We start from the raw sequence: 11,872 nt of genomic DNA, 5'->3' as shown, positions 1-11,872 counted from the left end.
ACGACGGAAAAAAAAACAACGTTTCTTTTCATTTAACAAAAGGACGCGCGGTGCATGATATAATTTGCCATGCATAGGAGTATTGGCCTCTTGATACTCTGGGCCAGGGTGTGGGGGGCTCTTAGGGTTGGGGTTCAGCCTTTTGGAAGAATGGTTATTTAACCCATAATTGCGTTAAGAGGTTTTTTTTTTTTTTTTTGAAAGCAAACTGCAGGAGTATATTAATGAATGAGCAAAGAGATAAAGTCAGGAGGAACAGAATCTTAGTACATAGAGTTAATTTGAGCAAAAGCTTCATATGCTAAAATATGAGCATGAGAATTTAAAACTCTAGAGTGGAAATTTAAGAATCAATACGAAAACAAAGATATGCCCTACATTGATCAACTATCAACCCAACATAGGACAAAACAGTAGAACTCCTGGAGAGAACGCAGTTATGCAGTTCCGAACAATCGGTGAATAGATCCACAGCCAACACATTGCAATCCTCGACTCCTTGAGCCACGAAAGAACCTCATTACAAGCCAATGGTTCCGCCATGAGTGGTGAGAAGCAACTTGCGAGCTTGTCGCTGCATGCCGCTACGAACGAGCCGCTGTGTGTTACCAAAACTGCCCCAAACGATGCTTCTCCCGTGCGTGGCCGGTACCCCGCGTCGAAGAAACAGCGAAGCCGAGGAGCAGCCACGGGTTCGGAGATAGCAACCGGCTGCGATGGAGCACGCTGGTGGACTTGGCGATATGCTTGCAGTGAAGAGGCAGCCGCACACCACACTTTAATTTCCTGGGCCGAGGCAGAGACCCGTCCCACACTCCTTGATTTCTGGCACGCCATATGTGATAGAGGACAGCAGCCACACTTCCAATTTGATCCTCTGTCATGGAAATCAACACATTCTTAACCACATAGCAAAAGTATTTCCAACAACATTTGTGATGGGCAAAGAAGACTCATGCCAAACAAGCGCGCCTAGCATAATCACACAAAACAAATGCATGCATAACATTCTCATGGTCAAGACTACACATAGGGCACAAGGGATTCACTTCTACTCTCTTTAAAAGTAAATTTGTAGTAATATGGAAGATATCACTCAGGGCTCTCCATAAGAAAGTCTTCCAGGGAAATTTTCAAACTCCATAAAGCAACTCATCTATCAAAGTTCACCGGGTTATTGTCAAATGTGCCAATTATGTGCCTATAGCCACTTTTCACCGACTGCCCCTTAGGATCACTCAACCAATACCAAGAATCCTCATAATCCGGGATAACAAGAATCCTAACAATGCGATTCACATCCTCCGAAATAAAAATATCAGCAGATAAGATATCCAGATCCCAAATATTAGAGATTGGGTCGATCAAACCTGACACCAAAGCTCTACTCAATTCCACAGGCATAATGGTTTGAACCATTGGGCTGGGGTCATCTGGCAACCAAGAGAGTTTAATTTATGAGTAATGTTACTTTTATTTAAGCATGGTGTTTTTTTGAGTTAATACCAAAATATAATGTCCTCGACTATAGTTATTTTTCTCAATTTCGTCATAAATAACTTTGGTGTCCTAATATAGTCCCAGACTTTTGTGTTTGTGCTCAATTTAGTCATCCGTTTGTTATTCGGTCAAATTGTTGTTAAATAAATGGACAATTCAGTAAACTTAATATTGACCTCTCTTTACTCTCAGCCTACGAAGTGCGAAATCCTTATTTCTTTTACGAATTACTCCCAGGCCTGCGAATCAAATTTCATATGTGTAGGTTTGGAATCGTAATTCTGTGAGTAATTCGTAAAAGAAAGAGGGATTTTGCACTTCGCATGTTTAGGAGTAAAGAAATGCCAATATTGAAATTACTGAATTGTCCCTCTATTTAACACCAAATGGGCGGCATAACAAACGAAGCACTACATTGAGCAAAAACACAAAAGTCTGGAACTACATTACGTCACCAAAGTCGTGTAGAACGAAATTGAAAAAAATCATTATAGTCGATGACCGTTTTAGGTACTAACTCCTTTTTTTTTTTTCTTTTTTTTTCTTTTTTTGAGCAAGATGATTGATTTTGGAGAAATTAAAAGTTGAGTAACAAATTTAAGAAATAGCAATAATTGATACATTTGTGTGAAGTAGTGATGGGGATGGAATAAAATTGATAATTTTTTTTAATATTTTAACAAAGAGTATTTGTTTGCAGAAATATGTAGCTTGTAAAGTATAATCTATACTTGTTCCTCACCAAAAAAATAATAATCTATACTTGTTATTTATATTGGAGAAAATTTCAATTTTGGTCCTATAACTATAGGGGTCTTGTTAATTTCAGTCTCTGAGTTTTAAAAGTGTTAATTTAGTACCTTAACTATGCAATTTTTGTCAATTTTGATCACTCCAGCCAATTTGCCGGGCAAATTAAGCCGGAAAATTTTAATTGTTAAAATAATGAGGGTATTTTGATCATTCCACGTCTCTTTTCTTCTTCCCAAGCGAGTCCATTCCTTCCTCTCCCATTTACGGCGAATGTAATGAACTAAGATGATGGGGAAATTAGGCTTGATGATATTAAAGATAGGGTTTACAAGGAGAAAGAATGCCGGAAACGGGAGAGAAAGATATAGACTCGCTGGAGAAGAATAAAAGAGGCGTGAAACGACCAAAATATCCTCATTATTTTAATTATTAAAATTTCTGGCGAAATTTGGCCGGAGTGACCAAAATTAACAAAAATTACATAGTTAAGGTACTAAATTGACACTTTTAAAAGTCAGGGACTAAAATTAACAAGACCCCTATAGTCATATGACCAAAATTGAAATTTCCTCTTTATATTGTATTATATTAATGTGTTGAATCTTTGAAATAATTAATAAATTCTCTCAAAGCCAAATTCACATGTGCGTCTGTAGCTCAGTGGATAGAGCGTCTGTTTCCTAAGCAGAAAGTTGTAGGTTCAACCCCTACCTGACGCGAGTAAAAAGGCTTTCGCTCCAACGCTGGTCAAATAATAGCCCGATTATGGATGTTTAACCCATATATCCATATTTTTATCATATTACAATTTAAAGTACTAATTACTAATTAGTATGCTACTTAGACACTTAGCTAGCTAAATACTAAATAAGTAAGAATTTAATATGCATAAAATCAATTTCACAATTTCTAATGTAATAATACTATATGTTATTGCTCTATTAGAGTTCATGTTGTAAAAATTTCGCCTAGGCGCTGATTAGCTAAGCATCGATCGACCACCTAGCGTATCACCATAATCGGTGATCTAGGCGACCAATATGTCATTGCTCTTTTAGAGTCACTGTTGTAAAAATTTCGCCTAGGTGCCGAATAGCTAAGCGCCGGCCGACCGCCTAGCGTATCACCATAATTGGTGATCTAGGTGGCCGCCTAGGCGTCACCTAGTGATTCAATTAGCTATTGTTTTTTTTTTCAAAAATGATTTATTTCACTCAAAACGACATCGTTTTGAGCAAAATAACACTAACTTGTTCAAACTCTAGATTTTTTTAGTTAATATTTACTATTTTAATATTAACTATTAAAGTATTAAATAGTTTATAATTATAATCTTAAAAAATAAAAAAAAAATTAAATATAATTTTTACAAATAAAATAAAAAATACATGTGCATCTTGTCGCGTAGGTGTTCGATGAGCGCCTAGCGATTTTTTCAACCATGATTAAAGTATATATGTATACTAGTTTTTTACGCGCATTGCGCGATTGAGATAATGCCCAATATTTTTCTTAAATAAGTATTTTAAAGTATATCAATGCAAGATTATATTAGAATTGTTCATGCATAGATAATTGAATGTTGAATTTGTGTATTTAAATTGAAAATTCTAAGTTTTCAAATGCAAGATAATATAGTCAAGATTGATTATAATTGTCAATAAAATAATTGTATGGGTATGGTTGAAATGAAATACGGGACATAAGGGAGAGCAAATAAAAATTTAAACAGCTAATTTTTTCAAATATCTTTTTACCAACTGTTGATATAATTCGCTGGTCAAATCCGCTAACGCTAACCGCTAACTGCTGATTGTCAAACAAGGACATTGCGAGGTAGTTTCTCACTTCAATTTGTTGTGTGATTTGAATTCTCTCTTTGTCAACAAATTCCTCAAGTAGTTAATATAACTGGTTTTATTAATTTAAATTTTTAAAATTTTTTCATGGTATTAATAAAATACTTGGTAATAAATATATAAAATTATTTGGTATTATAACTTGTATTATAACTTTGATATTTAATTAAAAAAATAGTGCACAAAAAAAAAGATAATAGACAATGTAGTGAATATAATCAATTGATGAATTAGAATGTAAAGAATTTTTACATTGGAGAAAAATAAAGACAATATAACTAATGAAATTATTTCTCTTAATTAATTTATCGATAATGAATAATTTTTTTTAATAAAGACATTGTAGGGACAATGTAGCGAATATAATCAATTGATAAATTTAAATATAAAGAATTTTTATATTAGAGAAAAATAAAGACAATATAACTAATGAAATTATTTCTCTTATTTAATTTTTTGATAATGAATAATTTTTTTTTGAATAAAGGCATTGTAGACACATAATTCTAAATTAAAGAAATGCATATGTATTATTTTTTGTTGTAGCTACTAAATTATTATTTAAATTAATTTAATAAGAGAAAAATAGAGTACTAATTATGCCAACTTTGATTGGGATGTGGTTTGAACCTAAGACCTTTCTTATTAAAATCAATGGATAAGTTAACGGTGAACTAACAGAAATTAACGGAAAAGATAGTATTCAATGGATAGTTAACGGTGACCGCCATTTTTCAATCGTTATGCTGTGCATCTGTATGCACCATGCATGGTGCATACAGATGCCAAAACGACGTCGTTTTATTAAAAAACGCACGTCTCCCCTTAAAAAAAATTCAGGTTCGATTCTCAGCAATAACATTATATTGTTCATTCATTCTGGAATTTTAGTTCATAGATTATGGAATTATAGTTCATTGATTATGGAATTATAGTTCATCGATTATGGAATTGTAGTTCATCGATTCTGAAATTTTAGTTTATAGATTATGGAATTTTAGTTCATTCATTCTGGAATTTTTAGTTCATAGATTAGATTATGGAATTATAGTTCATCGATTATGGAATTTTAGTTCATATGTTGTTGCTGGGAATCGAACTTGATTTTTTTTTTTAAAAGGGAGATGCGCGTTTTATTAAAACGACGTCGTTTTGGCATCCGTATGCACCATGCATGGTGCATACAGATGCACAACATAATTTGCCACCATTTTTCTACCCATTATAGGCCTAATTCTCTTGGACTCTTATTAGTATAGTAGATTATATAAAATTTATGGATAAACGGGCTAGATTGGATTGGCCTGATCCATGAACAAAAAATTAAAGACTTGACCAGTCCATAGTATAGAACAAGTTAGTCCAAGTCCACAACAAATGGATCAGCCCATTTGGAAAGACGGAAAATATTTTTTTTAATTATTATTATTTCTAATTTTTTTTGTTTTTTTGGATTGAGGGATTGGCCAAGATTTTTATTGTTTAATCTAGCCTAATCCAATTTATATTTTAATCGGTCATTGATAAATATAATAAGTCTAAACTAAAAAAATTGAAAAAAAAAAGTTGTTAATATTGGGTCAGACTAGGCCTATATTTTTTTATTTGGCCAAACTTGACCAAACTCATATTTGAACTAGATTTGAGACTACTTTGTGTGGGAGAGGGAGAGCGCAAATTATGCTGTGGACTCGTGTCCACAATGCATTGTGGACACGAGTTTAAAACGACGTCGTTTTGAGAAAAATTGTAGTATTCCAGTTTAAAAAAAAATTGATTTTGTCACGTCGTTAACAGCGTTATTCGTTTGTGGTATTATGAATGTACAGTTATGGAATTATGAATGTACAGTTATGGAGTTATGAATGTACATTTATGAAATTATGAATGTAAGTTATAAAATTATGAACACAGAGCTCTGACATTATGAACATATAGTGATAAAATTATGAACATAGAGCTCTAAAATTGTGAACATAGAGTTTCGAAAATTATGAATGTACAGTTATGGAATTATGAATGTACAATTAAGGAATTATGAATGTACAGTTATAGAATTATGAATGTACAATTATGGAATTATGAATGTACAGTTATGGAATTATGAACACAGAGCTCTGACATTATGAACTTACAATATGAACATACAGTGATAAAATTATGAACATAGAGCTCTAAAATTGTGAACATAGAGCTTCGAAAATTATGAATTTACAGTTATTGAATTATGAATGTATAGTTACGTAATTATGAATGTACAGTTATGGAAATATGAATGTATAGTTATGGAATTATGAACACAGAGCTCTAACATTATGAAGATACAATTATGAACATATAGCGATAAAATTATGAACATATACTCCTATAACGAAGCGGTCTGAAATTAAAAAAAAAAAAAGTGAAAGATAACAGTGCCTCTAACGGTACTGTTACTGTGTCCACATTGCATATTGGACACGGGTCCATAGCATAACGATTGGAGAGAGAGAGAGAGAGAGAGAGAGAGAGAGAGAGAGAGAGAGAGAGAGAGAGAGAAGAAGAAGAAGAAGAAGAAGAAGAAGAAGAAGAAGAATAAGAAGAAGAATAAGAAGACCAAGACTATGTGATCTAATGGTACCCGGGTTGAACTTCCATTTGGAATATTGTGAGTTTGAGCCTCAGTGGAGGCGTTATTGGTTCTTTGTATTTCAGTAGGTTGAGAAAGTATATGAACAGATACTACATTGTAATAGAGCCAGTAGCATTAAAAAAAATGCCTTATGAGTAAAAATTAAGGAAGGCATTTTTCGTCAAAATGAGTTATTTTTATTTTGATTAGATTGTCTATTTTCTATTGACTTTATTTTTCGTTCATAGCAAAATATTGAAAATTTTAAAAAATGACTTCCAAAAGTTATTTTTCGTGTTTCGAAATTAACCATTAATGAAAATGTCATATATTGACACTTCACTAATTACTAATGGACCAAAAATAAACAGTATAATAATTGAGATATTGAATCAATACTTCAATATAACTTAGTGATCAAATATGCCATTTTTACTAAAGAATAACAGTTAAAATGCCTTAGAGGTCTTTGTACTATATGGTTTTTGTTGTAATTTTGCCTATCAACTCGTTAGTTCTCGCGTGATGATTGCACGGTAATATCTTAGAGATATGTATGTATGTATAAAGAGAGAAAAATGAGAAGAAGAAGAACACCAAATGTAGGGCACAACAACCATATCATTTCATTAGCCTTCACTATCAATTTATAGGAATCCATACAACCTTTCATATCCTTAATCATAACCAATGTAATAAGTGGAAGGGAAATGAAAAGACTCAAGATTAATGGCCATAATGAAAATATTTATAACACTCCCCCTTGGTCATTATCTTACCACACTCATGCCTCGTTAAAAATTTCGCTAGAAAACCCAATGGGAAAAACTAGATGAGAAAAAGAGTACACAAAGTATGTTAAACTATTGTGTTGCACCGGTTGCCTCATTAAAAACCTTAGCCTAAGAAAACCCAGTGGGAAAAAACTTAGCCAAGGAAAAGAGTACAACCATAAGCCTTCTGGGCATAATCTTCAAGATTTCAAGGGTCTTCAGGACTATCCACTCAAGTGCACCAACATCGGTTGCCTCATTAAAAACCTTAGCTAAGAAAACCCTGTGGGAAAAACCCAGCTAAGGGAAAAAGAGTACAACCATATGCTTTCGTAGCACAATCTTCAGGATATCAAAAATCCTCTAGATTGTCCATTCTAGCACAACTAGGGGTTGTTGCTCCCCCTGAAGATAACAATCTTCTAAGCCTACGCGTCCCAATTTTATAAACATATTACTCAAAAGTGGATGTAGGCAGAGACTTAGTGAACATATCTGCAAGATTGTTCAGTGGGGAAAACATTCTCAACAAGAATTTTACAACTCTTCTAGAGTTCATGTGTGTAGAAGGATTTAGGTGCAACATGTTTTGTAAGGTTCCCCTTAACAAAACTATTACTTGCTTGTGCAACACAATCTTATTTGTCCTCATATGAGACATTGGGGGTAAAAATATAGCATAACCACTTTTGGACTTGGTATCATATGGATCAAATAAAAGAACCAGTGCCCAAGTTGCCCATCAAAACCACATATGGGTTTCTCACATAAACGTCAACAACTTTGTACCTCGAAGGTGCTGAGGATATGTTAAATATCATTTACAATTTTCATTGTAGGGGGAACACTAAATGTTGCTAGCAATTTCATCGCAAATTCAATATCAGGCCTGATGCGATTATGGAACTTCTAGTTCAATAATAGTGCTCCAATAGCAATGAAGTAATGGACTTCCAGTCCCTAAATATCCTCATTATAATCTTCGAGTCTAAATGGTCATTTATCTACTTCAAGAGATTATTGGACAACCGTTTATGTGATAAGTAAATAATACTTGTCTATATAAAACATCTTCAAGATATTTTTCAAGTAGGCTAACTGGTGTATAAAACTTCTTCAAGGAGAAGCTCGATCTTCAGGTCGAGACAATACTTGGGTTTCCCAAGTCTTTTATTTCAAAACTCCGTCTTTTGGCATGAGCTAATATCACCAAGCTCTCTTTATGTTTCAATAACATTTAAACCATGAATATCGACTGAGCAGATAAATAAATAACTCCATTAGCAATTCGTTAACGAACACATAATGGTACATATTATTTGCATATTCCTTCTTCAGGAGGAAAACACTCAGTCAATAATATTCAAGTCATACAAAGATTTGGCAATTTAATGCTACACGTCGCGATTTTCACTTTCCTTATTTCAAAAGTGTTCAATCCATCAGGGATTTTGGCAATTTAATGCTACACGTCGCGATTTTCACTTTCCTTATTTCAAAAGTGTTCAATCCATCAGGGATTTACAAATAAATATTAGCGTCTAATGACCCATAAGTTTGTTGGTCATAATTGAAGCATGTGCTCCATCTCAACTAAAAGCCTAAGCTGATAGTTGGATTGCACGTTAATGGCTATATGCTCACACGCCCCCTCACGTGTACGGTGGATTCCAACCAACACGTGGACCGGTAAACCGTAGTCGCTTACGAGTGGCGGTGAGATTCGAACCCATAACCTTTGGTCTGGCTCTGATACCACATTGAAGCATGTGCTCCATCTCAACTAAAAGTCTAAGCTGAGAGTTGGATTGCACGTTAATGGCTATATGCTCACAGTCATGACGTTCATCAACTGCATATCTACATTTATAATTCACTGCCAATAATGTTAATTTGCGGAACGTAATGCCATATGTTGTGGGGGAGAATATTTGATCAAAATTAATTCAGGGTCTCTGCGTAAACCCTTAAGCTACTAGTCTCGCTTTATATCATACCACCATATTGTTTGTATTTCTCTTTCGTACAAACACCCATTTGTAACCTACAGGGTTAACATTAAATGGTGTACGTGTTATAAAGAGAATACAGTTTTAGCGAGCTGAGCTGTACATGCCTTAATTGCTCCGTTATACATAAAAAATACCAAGGCACAACTGGTGCCTAGCTCTGGATCCAGATTCTCATATAACGAGAACAATTTGTAAAGGCAATTTCTAATTCAACCAGACTCTAGACATTTCTCAAAGATATTTTTATCTGGTCGTTCCGCATCCCCAGTATTATAATTTTGGGTGCACCTAAAATTTTACTGGGGTTTTCGCCTTCAAGACGAATGTCTTCACGACATACTTCTTTAAGCGATTTCAAGAATGACACCGTTTTCTACTAGATTTAGCTTTCCGCGGATTATACCAACATGTCTCCACGCTTCTGGCGTCAAGGAGCATTGGTAGATATATATGATCCAAGTTGGGGAAAATATATAGGACCTAGTCACTATTTTTATGAATATATATATTGGCAGATTAATTATCTACTGAACTTCTAGTTCAGTTTACTTCTTCTGAACTTCTAGTTCAGTCTACCTAGTACGTGGATTTAAATATTGAAGATCAATCATTCATAGAATTTCTCGGCATTCTATAAAATTTGAGATCTTATCTTCCCCTAATGCCGTGAAATGATCTTCATAAAGTGTGCAGTCAGCGTACCTAATTATATATTGATCCCTTATCATGGGCTCTAAGAATTTAAATAACAGAAGGAGGTTTATAATCAACATATACATGCCCACAAAGGTACGCTATGGTGGTGATATAGGAAAAAGACTGTACACTGTGAATAAAATACAGATGGAAAATGTTTGGTTTTATACCACGTACTAGGTTCTAGGAGAAATAATTATGATATGCAGTAGGTCAGATTGTGATAACAACAATAACATATAAAACTGATGTCCCCAACAAAAAAATATATAATTGCCCAAGGCGATGCACTAACTCATGCTATACTATAAAATCATGTGGGTCTATAAAGCTTTTATAAGCGCATCGCAATATATGAAGTACCCAAAACATATATGCAATCATCTAAGAGTAGGGATGGCAATTTCAATCCGACCCGTGGATATCCACCCGAATCCACCCCGCATGGATCGGGTTTTTTTGGGTGATGGTGGGTGGTGGGTCGGGGGTGGGTCTTAAAAAATCAAACCCGCGGTGGGTCGGATTGAATTCGGGTTCTATGTACAAGACCCGCCTAGAACCCCACCCGACCCACCATATGTGTGTGTATATATATATAATAGTAAAATAAGTACTAGTATGTAGTTATTTATAAAAGTTTATATAACTTCGTGTATCTTTTTACTATTTTTTATATCAAAACTACTAATTTTATTTTAAAAAATTAACAATTTAGTTATTATATTTAAATATTTTAATTATTTATGTTTTAGTATCACTAATGGATTTTATTTTTTTATTATGTGTAAATAATTTAAATATTATTTTTTAAAAAACATAATAAGATGATAAGTGGTGGGTACCCGTAGTGGGCACCCGCACCCGGTGGGGGTGGGGGTGGGTTCTGAAAAAGTCCACCCGATGCGGGTTGGAGGTGGGGGTGGGTGGAGAAAATATAAGGTGGGTCGGGTGATGGATGTAGCCCTCCCCGACCCACACCCGACCCATTGCCATCCCTATCTAAGAGAAACATATATAATCAGATACGAAAGCATACATATCAAATGATATTATAAGGGTACACAACAATCATAAGGAAGCTGTGAAGCTTGTCAAATAAAATAGATCTTCAAGATCTCCCAAAAAATCCTTATTCTCAACTTTACATTAGTTCACTCACTGGTTTGGGAATTGCTTCGTGCAAATTCACATGATATAATTCACTCCCTCATTTGCTTCGGGCAAACTAATATGAAATGATTTATTCCTTCGTTTGCTTCGGGCAAACTGATATGATATCATTTTCTCCTATCTTTCAAATTAATAACATATAAATCAATCATATCATGTAAGGCATAAGTCAAAGATCATTCTTATAAAGGGGTATAGTATACTACCCCTTAAATAACACAGAATTGCACTAAGCCATACTCGGAGAGGAATTCGACATTTTGACATCTTAAATTTAGTCAAAAGATTATTATCATAATTTATTGACAATAGCAATCCTTCTGGGATTGATAATAATTCAATTTTGAATTAGCAACCAGTCAATTTCATACGAGAATCATGTTGCATGAATGAGAAAAAATTTTCATGAGTAAGCATGCAAACTAAGAGGAATAACTCCGAGAAGTAAACTTCCTCCGGAAAATAAAGTTCCAGAAAGTAAAAAACATTCGAAAAGTA

At 34.1% G+C, this 11,872-nt stretch overlaps 1 non-coding gene across 1 annotated transcript; it reads left to right on the top strand.

The window, feature by feature from the left end:
- Positions 1–2,899: 2,899 nt before the first annotated feature.
- On the top strand, positions 2,900–2,972 carry TRNAR-CCU. The gene has a single exon. It is a non-coding gene; the product is annotated as a tRNA-Arg (tRNA).
- The last annotated feature ends 8,900 nt before the right edge of the window (positions 2,973–11,872 follow it).

This window comes from Ipomoea nil, unplaced genomic scaffold, assembly GCF_001879475.1.
Source record: "Ipomoea nil cultivar Tokyo-kokei standard unplaced genomic scaffold, Asagao_1.1 scaffold0688, whole genome shotgun sequence".
Taxonomy (NCBI): domain Eukaryota; kingdom Viridiplantae; phylum Streptophyta; class Magnoliopsida; order Solanales; family Convolvulaceae; genus Ipomoea; species Ipomoea nil.
The sequence above is the reverse complement of the archived record's forward strand: the minus strand, read 5'-3'. Positions and strand labels throughout refer to the sequence as shown.